The 13016-nt window shown below is 38.9% G+C and overlaps 1 non-coding gene across 1 annotated transcript; it reads left to right on the forward strand.

Moving 5' to 3' along the window:
• Positions 1-1523: 1523 nt before the first annotated feature.
• Positions 1524-1850, forward strand: LOC118852506. The gene has a single exon (XR_005010578.1). It is a non-coding gene; the product is annotated as a small nucleolar RNA U85 (small nucleolar RNA).
• Positions 1851-13016: the final 11166 nt, after the last annotated feature.

Consider the following 13016-nt stretch of genomic DNA (forward strand, 5'->3'; position numbering starts at 1 on the left):
GGAGGGGGATGATTCCTTAGATGATGATCACAAGTTCCCTTGCCTGGCATATTAGTAGGCTGATGGTACTAATGAAAGAAATGGGATAACAGGGAAGGGTAACCAGTTTTGTGGGATATCTAGATGATGAACTCAGTTTTGGATATGATTAGTTTAAGATGAATAGTTATTAGAGAGGTGGAAGAACAAGGCGGAAGTTCATGTGAGAGGTCAGGGTCAAAGATGTTAATTTGGGAGTTAAATGTCCAGAAATGATGGGTAAGCAATAGCAAGGGCTAGGTTGCAGCTGCGCAACATGATATGAATGTTACCTGGTTAGTGCTGGCAGTCAGTGAGGTAGCAGTACAAAGACTCAGAGGGGCGATCTGGCCTGACCTAACTCACATCTGACTTATGGCTCCTTGAATTGGGGAAAATAGTACCTACCTTTTTCTTTTTCTTTCTTTTTTTTCTTTTTTATCCTCTTTCCCCCTCTGTTCTAACCTATATCAGATCACCGAAGTGGAAGGATAGGAGTACGATGCAGAGAGTAAGGGAGATATCAGTTCTACAGCTGTTTGGTGATTATCCCCATAGAGCGCTCTTGCTGTATTGAAGGCATCATTGTCCTGTCACTGTCAGGAGAGAAGTGGGACTTGAGGGTATAATCATCCTCCCAGTCCCCCGGGGCCAACAATCTAAGTGTCATCCTCAACTTTACACTCTCTCTCAGAAAGAGGTTTGTTCTTTGGCATGATGAGCTAAAGACTATTTCTCCAGCAGTAGCTAGAACCTATACCTGTTCTCTTGGACGTCCATAGAGGACTTTAGCATAGAGGATCATAGCTTCAAATGTAGCCACATCTAGTCTATGCCAGCCAAGCCTATAACTCTTGTGTATCTACCAAAAAAAAAATGTGGAACTTGATTCTTTGCCCTCTCTGATGTGTAGATGGGACTCACTACCTAGGACATTTGATGGATTTCTGTCTTCTTCTTGGCAGTGTTCCAGGTTGCCTTCCGAACCCAGGGGCCTCTAGCTGTGTTGGAGCATTTTGACACTCTCTATAGCATATTACAGTAAGTGCCTCAGTTAACAATATCTTAAAAAGAAATGCTGCTGCCTGGTTTTTTCTCAAAATATTGCTAATGTACGTTTCTGCCACATTGTAAGTTAGTCCTGAACTTCCAGATTATAGGCCCACTACTCTACAGTTCTGGGTATTTAATTGGAACTTTACTGATTGTCATTTATCTTTACAATAAGCCTATGGTTACCCTGGTTCTCTTGTGTAGTGTCATTTACCATTCCAAGCATTGGATTGCTTACATTTTAACCAGTTCTGTTAGTCTATTCTTGATCTTTGCTGGAACGTGCTCTTCTGGTTCCTATCTTACTCCTTTCCTTTTTCTTGTAGTCATTTTCGAAGTATAGATCCTGACCTCAAGGAAGATGCCTTGGAATTCCTGATGAAAGGTGTTTATGGGGTAGGAGGGTAGGGACTTTGGAAGGTGGAGGCATCACTCTTTCCTGTACTCTAAGAGCCATATGATGATATCAAGGCTATTGTTACTTGGCTGGTCTGGTTGAGCCCTAGGACCCTGACCTTCCATTCAGGTCTGTAATCTTGGTGGGCAATACAGAGCTGTGTTTGTTTGCTGTAAGGGCAGACCAACAGGAAGTTCCACCTCTTTTGCTCCCATCTCCCCCTAAGGGGAGTGATCCTGGCTGCTACTGAAAGATGCTGGTAGCCAGAGTTGGGCAGAGGTAACAGGGCAAGCTTAGGGTATTGAGGTCCAGGGTCCCAGAAGGCTTAGCTTATGTTAAAGCCACCAAGAGATGAGCACAGATCTTTGGTAATCTGATGGCTGAAGTGGGGGGGGTCATGTGAGGGTGGAGTGAGTAAGTGTGTGAGTGGTGAATTCTGAAGGTGGTCATGGTTAACTCCCAGATCCTGCCCTTTGCAGTGGTATCTTGTCACTCCCAGGATCTCCCAGCTGTCCTAGATGACACAGCCTTGAGTGTGTCAGATCAAAGTGCCCACCTCAATGCCCTCAAAATGAATTGTTATGCCCTGATCCGCTTCATGGACTCTTTTGAGGCTGCCACTAGCAAGACAAGCTTACTGGACCATGGAGGAAAGGTAATTTGGAGTTCTTGGCCCTCTTGGTTGGGGAGGAGGAGTTGGGGGTGAGTGGGAGGGCAGAAAGGAGAGTGGGATAGGGAGAAGAAGAAAACTTCTATTCCAGAGCATCCTTTCTTACTTCATTCATTTCTGATTGAAAAGGCTATTGGGAGATCCCCAAGGGCATCCTAGTACAGACTTCTTTGACTAAAGTAGTAACCGTTCTTTTTATTGGAATTTTAAAAATTTCTATATATGTGCATATTAGCTGCTATTATTATTATTATTATTATTATTATTATTATCATCATCATTAGCTATCCACTCCCGAATTTCTGATAGTGTCTATGGTAACTTTAAATGGAATTTCTCTTAATACCTTTTGCTGTTGGGCTTTGTTAGTATTATATAGGAATGCTGAGGATTTGTGTGGGTTTATTTTATATCTTGCAACTTTGCTAAAGTTATTTATTATTTCAGGTAGTTTTTTACTTGATTCTCTAGGATTATCTAAGCATATATCATCTGCAAAGAGTGATAACTTAGTTTCTTCTTTGCCAATTCTAATTCCTTCAATTTCTTTTTCTTCTCTTGTTGCTTAAGCTAACAATTTTGTCATCAAGTTGAATAATAGGGGTGATAACAGACATCCTTGTTTCACTCCTGATCTTATTGGAAATGCATCTACCATATCCCCATCACGTATAATGCTTGCTGATGGTTTTAGGTAGCTGCTTCTTATCGTTTTAAGGAAGACTCCATTTATTCTTAAGCTTTCTAGTGTTTTTAATAGGAATGGATGTTGTATTTTATCAAAAGCTTTTTCTGGATCTGGTGAGATAATCATATGGTTTCTTCTAGTTTTGTTTTTGATATGATCAATTATGCTCATAGTTTTCCTAATATTGAACCAGCCTTGCATTTCTGCAATAAATCCTACCTGGTGGGGCACCTTAACCTTCCCTTCTCTGAACTTGATAAATCTGACCTCAAAATAAACAAGAAAGAAGTTAAGGATGTGAATAGAATTTTAGAAAAGGTAGATATGATAGACCTCTGGAGAAAACTTATTGGGGATAGAAAGGAATATACCTTTTTCTCAGCAGTACATGGCACATACACAAAAATTGACCATGTAGTAGGGCATAAAAACCTCACAATCCAGTGCAGAAATAGTCAGTGCATCCTTTTCAGATCATGATGCAATAAAAATTATTTGTAATAAAGGGCTATGGAAAGATAGACTAAAAACTAATTGGGAATTAATCTAATCCTAAAGAATGATTGGGTCAAACGACAAATCATAGAATCAATCAGTAACCTCATTCAAGAGAATGACAATAATGAGACAACATACCAAAACTTATGGGATACAGTGAAAGCAGTTCTTAGGAGAGGTTCTACATTTCTGAATGCTTACAGCAATAAAATAAAGAAGAAGGAGATCAATGAATTGGGCATGCAACTGAAAAAGCTAGAAAAAGAACAAATTGAAAATGCCCAATTAAATACCAAATTAGAAATACTGAAAACCAAAGGAGAGATTAATAAAATTGAAATCCAGAAAACTATTGAACTACTAAATAAAACTAAGAGCTGGTTTTATGAAAAAAAAAAAATGAAATTGATAAACCTGTGGTTATTTTGATTCAAAAAAGAAAGAAGAAAAAAAATTAAAGAAAGGAAGAAGAAAACCTAATTACTAGTATCAAAAATGAAAAGGGTGAATTCGCCTCCAATGAAAAAGAAATTAAAACAATAATTAGGAGTTATTTTACCAAATTGTATGCCCATAAATTTGATAACCTTAGGGAAATGGATGAATATTTATAAAAATATAAACTGCCAAGATTAACAGAAAATAAAGTAAAATACTTAAATAACCCCATCTCAGAAAAAGAAATTGAAGAAGCTATCGATGAATTCCCTAGGAAAAAAATCTCCAGGGCCAGATGGATTTACAAGGGAATTCTATCAAACATTTAAAGAGCAGTTAATTCCAGTACTTTATAGACTATATGGTTAAATAGGCAAAGAAGGAGTCCTACCAAATTCTTTTTAGGACACAAATATGGTACTAATTCCTAAACCAGGAAGGACCAAAACAGAGAACGAAAATTATAGATCCATTTCCCTAATGAATATAGATGCAAAAATTTTAAATAAAATATTAGTGAATTATAATGGGAGAATTATTCTTTATAAAGAATTTTAGACCCCCATGAGAGGTGGGCCAAGAAATAACTGCTACTAGTATAATTCTTATTTGTAATTATGTCTTTCAGGTGTGTGTTCAATTCAGCAAATATTTATTAAGTCCTGACATGTGCAAACCTTTGTAGTAGGCCCCAGGTTTCTAAACCAAAGTAGTGTCTGTCCTCCAGGAGTATGCTTTCTATTGGGAAGACCACAGCATACACAACAGGATAGCCCAAGTGTATTGAGGCAAGAGAAAGCTGTCCTAGGGGGTGGGGGACAGGAGGTCCCTGGGGCCTTAATAACAGATACCCTTCCTGCAAACCCTTACAGGGTGCATGCCAGGCATGGGGATGGCTTAATGCAGATGCAGGAGGGCTAGAGATGGGGTATCTGAACTGGGCTTTGCAGGGCTTGTTGATCTTCACTCCTTAGCAGCAAAAACTTTCTTTTGTGGGAAGTCAGTGGCCTCACAAGCAAAATGAAAGAGAACCCATGTTCAACATGTACATTTATGATGAAGCTGAGCTTGTTTGGTTGAAATGTTGGTGTGCAGTAAGTTGGCTTCTGGTGTCATGGCAAGATGAAGAGCACAGCTGCTTCTTAGGGCCCACACACATTCCCATCTGTGATCTGTTCCATAAGGCCTCAGTGTCTGACTCTGTGCCCATGCTGGATGTTGATATCTACCAGTATTCCATACCTGGGACGTGTATGCATAAGGAACGCAGTAACCTTGGGGAGAGCTTTGGTCTTTCTGGATATACAGAAAGGAATCTTAGCCTCTTAGTAGGCTGTGATGTTCTGATCAGAACTACCACCCCGCTACACACACATCCACTTCAAAGACGTACATACATGTATTCACCACAGAGCTCATAGAACCAGAAGCCAAACTTAAAATATACCTTGATAATGAATGTGGGGCCAGATCTGTGAAGAGATACTCTTATCTGCCCTAAGTGTAGACCTGTGATAGGGAGAAAGAATTTTCAGATGGTTGATAAAGTTGGTTGATTTCAATTGGTTCAGGTAAAGTCATCAATCAGGTGACTTTGTAGTTTTTTGCCAGCAATGGGTACACAAGGAACCTTAAGAATACGAGGTCAATGGAAATCAAGAAACAACTGGGATATCTTCTTTTTAAGTGTAATAACCACACAAATTGTGTGTGTGTGTGTGTTCAAGTACAACTAAGTTTCTGAATAAAATCATTCAAATGATAAAGCATATATGCTTACAGCAAAATAACAAGATTATTCATCTGGCATGAAAAGGGACCTCAAGGGCTAGTACAATCTTCTCATTTTACAAATGTGGGAGCTGAGGCCAAGGGAGGTTAAGTGATTTGGCTGTGGTCATGGAGGTAGTAAGTATTGGAGTTGAGATTTGGATGTAAGGCCATTAACAGTGGAGCCAGTGATCTTTCCACTCTACTATACTTCCTCTCTCTCTTGATAAAATACTTACTGGTTTGTCTCTTGTTAGATCTCCTTGTTTAGAGGCTTGTTTTACTAACGTTTTTGCATTTCTCCCACTTTGAAATAGGCTAGTTTAACAGACAAACAAAGACTTCTAATAGAAGCAAGCAGGTACAAGGGTTATTTTTAGGTTCTTTCTGGGAGTGTAGAGTGGAACAGATGTAGGTTTTTTCTTGCCCTTTTATCTTGACCACAGTAAAATTATACACAGTGACCTGAGAGAAGGAACAAGGAAGCACTAAAGAAGGTGGTCATTAATGCAGTGTCTTAAGGTCAGAAACATGTTTCCATGAGTACAAGAAGAGATTTAGAATATAGGGAAGTTTCTTGATAATGAAGTGAGGGTTGTTGAGGTCCCAGTGGAAAGGTAGGATATAGGAGGAAAAGAGATGAGGGAATGATAAAATTAAGCTGGATAGGGACAAGAGCATGGAGAGGTGTAGCAGGGGAACAGGGCTGAATGAGTTTGCCACCTATAAGAAGGAGAAAGTAGCAGTTGTTTGCATTCTTACCCTATGGCATCCTATGATTTAATGACTAGTTACTAGTGTGGTTACCTGATGAATGTTTTGAAACATTTGTTAAATTGAATTGACAAAAAGAACATTGACTGTTGCACCATCAGTTCATCTTTTCCCCATACTCCTTTCTGAAAGAATAGTGCCTATCTAAGATTCAGTTTTGTACCATGATCACTTAGGGTGAGCATTGCATTGCTATGTAGAGGTGAAGAGTAAGCTAAATCACCATGCCACTGATTGAAAGTGTGGCTTTGATATGACACCCATCCCACTACCATACACAAGTATTGTTTTTAATGTTGTCTTGGAGCCTTTTATTCTTGACATCGAAATCATCCATGAGCTTTCCCTTTTCATAAAGAAAAATAGTAAAGCAAAACCATCCAGTGAATTCTGACGACATAAGTGACATTCTGCTCTTAGAGTCCTCCATCCTTACCCAGAGGCAGAAAAAACATTTATCATCTGTTCTCGGGGCCCAAGGTTGAGCATTGCAATTGATCTGAATTCAGTGATGTTTTCATTTCTATTATTGCAGTCATTACATAGGTATATATAGATCTCACTTAAATCTGCATCAGTCCATAGAAGTCTCTGAATTTTTCTCTGAATTTTTCATGTTTGTCATATGTTAAGAGTGTAATATTCCAGCATTCATGTATCACAGTCAGTGGCTAACTACTTTCTTTACAATTTTTTGTACCACAAAAAGGGGCACCAACAAATATTTATTCACGAGCATTTTCAACATGCTCTTAATTGTACTCACATCCATGTGTAGAGACTACTGGGGTTCAGAACTTTGCAGTCAAATATTTATATAGGACCCAGAGCCTATAGCCTTTTTGGCTAATTATACATGTAAGGATCATTTACTTCTTAGCCCTAGAGCCAATCCATTCCCTATATACTCAATACAGCTGACTCGGGTAATGCACATTTAAGTACCCTTTTCCCTTTACTCAGTGTTATATTTCTACCCAATATCCACTAAATAGATCTATATTCTATTCTTTCTTCTCCTTGTACTCCATTCTACATTAATTCATTCAGGAACTGTTCTACGCTACCTCACAATACACCCAATTTCCACTGGTATCAAGGGCCTGTCTTTTCTAAACTTGGGGTGGGGTGAGAATTTACTTATGGTGCCTTGGTGGAGTGATTTTTTCCCCTCAATTTTAAAGAATAATTCCTGTTATATGTAGATATTATTTACTTGTAAATAGACTTGACTCAGGAGTTTTTTTCCTTTGATGTTGTTCCTTTATAGCTAGTTCAGTTTCATTTTCTTTAATTTCTTTACCTTCCTGCATTTTTAAAAATTTCTTAATTTTATTTTTCCCAATTATGTGTAAAAAAAATTTTTAACCACCTTCTTTACAGTTTTGACTTCCAATTTCTCTCCTGCCCCACATTCTACCAAACTTCTTTAATAACTAAATACCTAAGCCAGGAAAAGATAAAGCAAAGAAATAGCTATAAACCATTATCACTAATTCTGATTCAAAAATTTTAAATAAAACATTGGCAAAAGGAATGAAAATCATGAAGAGTACTGACTTCCTGTCTCTTAAGGTTGTATTTGCTGGAAGATATGGCATTCCTTTCTTCCTTTTCTTACCTTCTACCCAGCCCAATTCCTACCCCCAGGTTTAGATTCTAGAAGACAAGCAATTTGATAAAGGTTGTATGTGTGGAGTCAAACAAAACCTATTTCCATATTTGTCGTGTTATAAAAGAAAACAAACAAAAATAAAAATGGAAAATAACAGTATGCTTTGATCTGCATTCTGATTCCATCAGTTCTTTGTCTGGAGGTGTACAGTGTCATTGTACAATATCGCTGTTACTGTGTACAGTGTTCTCCTGGTTCTGCTCACTTCACTTTCCAGCAGTTCAAATCAGTCTTTCCAGATTTTTTCTGAAATCTGCCTGCTCAGCATTTATTATAGCCTAATTCTATTCCACTACAATCATATATCACAACTTGTTCAGCCATTCCCCAATTGATAGGCATCCCCTCAATTTCTAATTCTTTGCCACCATAAAAAGAGCTGCTATAAATATTTTTGTACATTTGTTCTTTTCCTTTTTCTTTCATCTCTTTGGGATACAGACCTACTAGTGCTCTTGCAGAGTCAACGGGTATATACAGTTTTATAGTCTTTGGGGCATACTTGAAAATTGCTTGTTAGAATAGTTAAATCAGCTCACAACTCCACCAACAATGTTAGTGTCACATTTTTCCCACATCCCCTCCAATTGTCATTTTCCTTTTCTATCAGTCAATCCAATAGGTGTGAGATGGTACTTCAGAGTTCTTTTACTTTTCATTTCTCTAATGAATAGTGATTTAGAGCATTTTTTCATATGACTCTAGGTAGCTTTAATTTCTTCTTCTGAAAGCTGCCTGTTCATATCCTTTTACCATTTATCAGTTGGGGAATGAATCATATTCTAATAAATTTGACTTAGTTCTCTATATATTGGAGAGATGAGGCCTTTATCAGAGATACTTGTAAAAATTTTTCCCCAATTTTCTGCTTTCCTTCTAATCTTGGCCGTAATAGTTTTGTTTGTTCAAAATCTTTTTAATTTAATATAATCAAGATCATCCATTTTACATCTTATAATGTTCTCTATCTCTTGTTTGATAATAAATTCTTCCCATCTCTCTGAATCTGACGAGGAAAGTGTTCTGTGCTCCCCTCTTTTGCTTATGGTATCACCGTTTATATCTAAATCATGTACCTATTTTGACCTTATCTTGGTATAGGGTATGAAGTGGTGGTCTGTACCTAAATTCTGTCAAACTGCTTTCCAGTTTTCCCAGGAGTTTTTGTCAAATAGTAATTTCTTGTCCCAAAAGTCTGGATCTTTGCATTTATCAAACACAAGATTATTTTAAATAGGTTTTTAGTTGATTCTCTAGGATTCTCTAAGTATACTATTATATCATCTGCAAAGAATTATACTGGTTTTTCATTGCCTCTTCTAATTCCTTCAATTTTTTTCTCTTATTGCTAAAGCTAACATTACTAGTACAGTATTATCTTCTTGATAAATTCCTCTCATCTATTTACTAATATTTTACCTAATTTTTTGCATCAATATTCATTAGGGAAACTGGTCTATAATTTCCTTTCTCTGTTTTGCCTCTTACTGGTTTAGGCATCAGCGCCATATTTGTATCAAAATGAGAGCCAAGCATCAAGCTACAGCTCCCTGTGAGCTCTAACCCAGATAACCCTTTTATTGCACCAGCACAAACACAGCTTGGAAGTCAAATTAAATAAGTCTCCTTCCTTAGGTGTGGTACCAGATCTTGAGGAGGAATGGGAAGCCATGTTGCCAGAGCTTCAGGCCACCTTGCAGCAACTCCTGAAGCTGCCTGAAACAGAGGGAAAGGAAAGAGAAAATCTTGATGATACAGAAACAGCTGAGGAGGTGGCAAAGCACATCCAGCAGCTTCTTCTGAAGGCCAGTTATAAGTAAGTGGGAGAGGATAACCTCTGCCCTTGATTTGTTTAGGATTATAGTTTCAACTTTGATGAGCTTTAAACAGAAACTGAAGTTAGTCTATGATTCTGGATACTTTCATCATGGTCAGGTGACCTGAATCTGAAAGATAGGTGCTTATTGCCTTTACTCAACATAGTTTTGTCTGAGATTGAGATAAGTGTAGTGTTTTTCTCATTTTCTCTTTAAAAATGGTTAAAATCAATTCAAATGACATATATGAAATTTAAAGATAATTAGATGAAAAAAGTCTTCAAGTACCCAGCCACAGTTTGGTACCTTCTGACTATTATTTTACTGATATCTTCACTTGACTTTGCTGTCCCCTCAAACTTTTGTCCCCTCTTTCTTTTTCCTCCCTTTCCCTGCCAAACTGGAAGAAAAAAATGGTCTATATTCATCCTCATCATCCACATTTAACCGCTTGCTGCCTGGTATCTGTCTCCATTATTTAACTAAATCTCCTCTAGTAGGTGACATTACTAAATCCATTGGAGTCTTCTCTTCCTACTTAAATTCTGTGTAAAGCCTTTTCCCCATTTCCTCCCCTTTAGTGACATCCTCTCTTCTCTTGGTTTCCATGACACAGCACTCTTGTGGTTCTCCTACCTCTCTGACAATTCCCTTTCTGTCTCTTTGCTGTATTTATCTTCTTGTCCCTTAAGTTTTTGTCCTGGACCTCTCATTTGGTGGTCTCATACACTCCCTTGGCCTCAGTTATGGATTCACCACAGATGCATCCCAAACCTCTCTCTCCATCCTACTAACTTTTCCCTAGAACTCTATTCTCAAGTCTCCCAGCCGCTGGATATGTAAACCTAAATGTCCTGCCAGCATCTCAAAATCAAGATGCCCCAAACTGAACTCCTTATTCTCACCAAAAACCTACCTTTCCCTCAACTCATATGTCAATACCATCTTCCCACTCACTGAGGCTCAAAATCTCAGTGTCTTTGCCTTTTTCCTCTCCCTCAACTCCCCACATCTAATTTATTGCCAGGTTCTCTTGCTTTTACCTTGGCAGTATTGCATCTTCCCCCTCTTTCCGACTCCCATTAGAGGCACCTTGTGTTTGGCCCTTATTACCTCTTGCCTAGACTCATGTAATAGCTTCCTTACTCAGATATGCCTGTTCCAATCCCCTGTACCACTGCCCAGCAAATTTTCATGTATCAGTTTGATCACATCACTTTATTAAGATGCCTTTAGTTTGCTCCCTAGCAAGTAAAGTCATGATACTGGCTTTCAAACCGTCCACACCCCTAAACTAGCTATCTTTACAGTATTTATCTGATAACTTCCTCCGCCTTAATATCCTAGCCAAGCTGCTCTTCATTCATAATGGTACCTGCTCTTCATTCATAATGGTACCTGCTCTGCCCCTGTACCTTTCTTCTCCCACCATTTCCCATATCTGGAATGGACTCTTCTTTTCCTGTCCCACCCTAACCTCCATCCACTGAAGTCTCTCCGTGTCATGTGATTCCTGCTCTATGAAGGTTTTTTGAATGCCTTGTCTACATTCTCCCCAGGTGAAAGTGACCTCTGTCTCTTCAGATCTCATAGCACTCTGTCTGGACCACTCCTTTGAACTTGGCCCACACTCTAAGCTCTCTTCCCCTACATTGTTTTGTACTTGTATTTATTATCTATCTCATTCCCCAAAGTGACTCATCTAACTTTTTTTCTCTCATAGACTTAACTAGACTTTTATTACCTATACTTACAAAAGACACTTTAGCCCGGCAATGAGAAACCTGCAGCCTCAAAGCCGCATGTGTCCCTCTAGGTCCTCAAGTTTGGCCCTTTGACCGAATCCAAACTTCACAGAACAAATCCCATTAATAAAAGGATTTGTTCTGTAAACTTGGACTCATTTAGAAGGACCTAGAAGGCCACATGTGGCCTTGAAGCCACAGGTTCCCCACCTCTGGTTTAGCCTCTTACTTCGGTGAGAAGATTGAGGCCATCCTGAGGTCTTTTCCTCCTTTTCCCCAAACTTCTCTGCCTTGGTAGTCCCTAGTCTACTTCCTTTTGATTATAGCAGTTTCCCTACATCTCACTTAGCTAATCCATCTCCCATGAGCTCATTCCTTCCCACTTCCTCCAGGACCTTGCCACAGCTGTTCTTCCTTCCTAATCAGAATGGAGCAATTCAGTAACAATAAGTATTTCTGAATTTACGTCTATGTTCAATACCACGTACCAGGTACTGGGGAAGCAAAGACAGAAATGAAACAGCTTCTACCCTTGTACAACTTCCATTCTATTGGAGAGATGGCCACGTATACAGATGAATACATGGAAGGTACTCTGACAGGACAGAGAGTGCTGACCATGGCCAAGGGAGTGGTGTCAGGGAGTGTTCCACCACAAACGAGGTGGAATCTGAACTGAGCCTGAAAGGAAAAGAAAGATCTTGGAAAGGAGAAAAGGATTGCATCCCAGACATAAGGGATGATTGAATGTCCAGTTTAGGGAACAGCATAAAAGTTCAGTTGGGCTGGAACATGCAGTGTCTTAAGGGATTTTGTGTGATGTGTGATCTCATTAATGCAAGAGTTCCCTCAAATGATGCAGACTGTATTCTGTGTATGCCTATCCATCCTCTGTTTCTCTTCTCTATATTTTCCCAACAGTTTGCCACAGAGTGTACGTCCACCCAGCTGTCTGGAGGCCTTCCTTTCTTTCAGCTTCCACAGGGTACCTACCTGAGGAGTTCTCTGGCCTTTTACCTGTCGGTATTACTGACTTGCCATGTAATATCACATCCTCTTTTCTTTTCCTACAGTTCCTTGATGATATCCTTTACTCCTGTCCTAAGTTTGTTTTTGGTATGTTTACACTCACCTTGTCCCTCTCCATCGACTTCTTTGTAATACTCATCACTAGCTCTTCAGAGGCAGTGGTGTTCTACGTCTCACTGCCATATAGCAACACTTTTAGCATTAAAAATGGGCATTTGCTTTCATGGAAAGCTTTAAGTCACTAAAAGCATTTTAGAATCATTCAAAAGCAATGCAGACTACTCTCATTCTTCTCTTCAACTCTGGGACCAGATAATTGTCCTTCTGCACCATCTGTTGAACAGATTTTATATAGACTGTGTCTGTGTAAATGCATGTTGAAATCTAAGCAATAAACTTTCTTCATCCATTTGTTTTTTCCTGTGTGGATGAATAGGCCAAAGT

The sequence above is a fragment of the Trichosurus vulpecula genome, chromosome 5 (genome assembly GCF_011100635.1).
Source record: "Trichosurus vulpecula isolate mTriVul1 chromosome 5, mTriVul1.pri, whole genome shotgun sequence".
NCBI classification, from domain to species: domain Eukaryota; kingdom Metazoa; phylum Chordata; class Mammalia; order Diprotodontia; family Phalangeridae; genus Trichosurus; species Trichosurus vulpecula.